We start from the raw sequence: 2087 nt of genomic DNA on the forward strand, positions 1-2087 counted from the left end.
CGCACGCCGGTAACCTTTTGCGTGAAGGGTGTACGAAGAGATTCAGCAAGTACATGCTCGATTTGGGGCGCGGACGTCGTCACCTGGTGGATCTTCGAATTGATGTCGAGGACCGACTGTTTTAATGCGGCTAGTTCGCTTGCGGTGTGCGCGTTGATGTCGTTACCGGCGCTTTGGTTATCGTTATCCCGCGTAGGTGCTACGTCGGTGGTTCGTTCTTTGGCGAACAGGTGTCGACGATACTGCGCCGTTGAAGCTTCGGCGTTTGCGGCGAGAGGAGCAAGGATCTTTGCTATCGCCGTGATTTGGTCAGTTCAATATACTAATTATAAACTATTTTTAGCCAATTAAACATATATCAGTTTATGTTACTTAATTATTTTATGTAATTATCTGAGAAAATAGATAGATACAAATACAAATATTTCTATTACTTTAAAAATATACTTTTTATTGTTTTAAATTATTGTTAAAATAAATGATGTTTTTCTATTGTCAAGATTATTTATGCGAAATTGTTTTATGAAATTATATTATATAAAAGTGTATATTTTCATCTAAGAAAATATATATTTTCATCTAAGAAAATATAGATATAAAGAGAATATTTTATTAAATAGTTGAGGCTTGAGCGAGAGGTTCTTTGGCATCAGTGTTTTAAATCAAGTACTAGATGGAGGAAGTCCCCAACAAGATATCTTTGAGCTTTGAAGTGAATGAGTGGAGTAAAGGGTGAGTTTGTCGTTATTGCTCTGATTCAATTTCCATGGAGATTCTACGGTGGATAGAGAAGTTCGAGATGCGGTGAAGAGGGCTTTCCGACGATGGAGTTCTCGGGCAGTGATTGGGCCGCCCATTTGATGCTTGTTTTACACGTGTTGAGGACGTGGCACTTGAAGCTTCTCGAGATTCTTGTATGTGGGCCATTAGTTCACAAAATTTAATTTATCCGTTGGACTTTTAATGCTGTAAAACCTGATGACCATAGAATAAACAATGCCTTCTAGCATGTTAATGAAACATAAAGTCGACAAAAAAAACATGTCTAAGCATATGTTATATAAAGGGTGAATTTGCTGAATATTCATACAAAAAAATGAAGAATATAGCTATATTACAGTAATTCAGGTTGGATGAGACAATTTACTCACAAACATGACCAAACTCTCCTTCTTGCCGCGTACGCGTGATGTTGAAATGCCAAAACTAAATTTGTCATGCTATTCTACACATCATACAGTATAGTCACACAAATGATTTTATCAGTTTCAAAGGATAGAAAACTTGATACATAGAAACATCACAATGTAAACCGTTTATAAGTTAAAGAAAGAGTGATAGTGATGCCTCACTGCGATAAAGAAGAAGGAGGAGGAGAAGGAAAGGTAGGGGAGAGGGAGGAAGAGGAGGAGGATGGATAGGAGGAGGGGGAGGGAGAGGGAGAGGGGGAGGAAGATGAGCAGGACTACACTATATTTAGAACGAAATAGAATAGTATAGTATTTACAAGAATTGTTGCAAAAATTTGTGTGTATTCTTCATTGATGGTTGCATTTTTACAATGTGATTGCTATGTATCATATATGAGATACACTTGTTGTAAGGAATCACACCGAAAATTTCAAGTTAAAGCACCATCTACTAAAAATACACATTATCAAATTCATATTTTCTTGTAACATTAAGAAAGAATTTCTATTCTATGTTTATCAAACATAATAGTACAACACAATGCATATTGTTTATTTCTCCCATAGTTCTGCAGATTCTGTGTTTCTTAATCCACATACATTGGAAAATAACAAAATTGTAGACTCAAACAAATATATGAAGAAAAGATCAGACAATCACTTGTTGGATACGATAATTATATGTCGTGTAAAGTACTCACTGAGTTTTATAAAACTTGTAAATATTCATTGGAAAAAAAAGAGAACAGAGATCAATATAATGAGAAATTTTTTTTCACAAGAATAAGAACACTACTGGAAGTGAGAGTGGGAATGAACAGAAATAAATGGTAGTTTTGTCATTAATCATTATACATATTATACAAAGAATATCATAACCAAAAGGTTATTATGGTT

This window comes from Brassica oleracea, chromosome C1, assembly GCF_000695525.1.
Source record: "Brassica oleracea var. oleracea cultivar TO1000 chromosome C1, BOL, whole genome shotgun sequence".
Taxonomy (NCBI): domain Eukaryota; kingdom Viridiplantae; phylum Streptophyta; class Magnoliopsida; order Brassicales; family Brassicaceae; genus Brassica; species Brassica oleracea.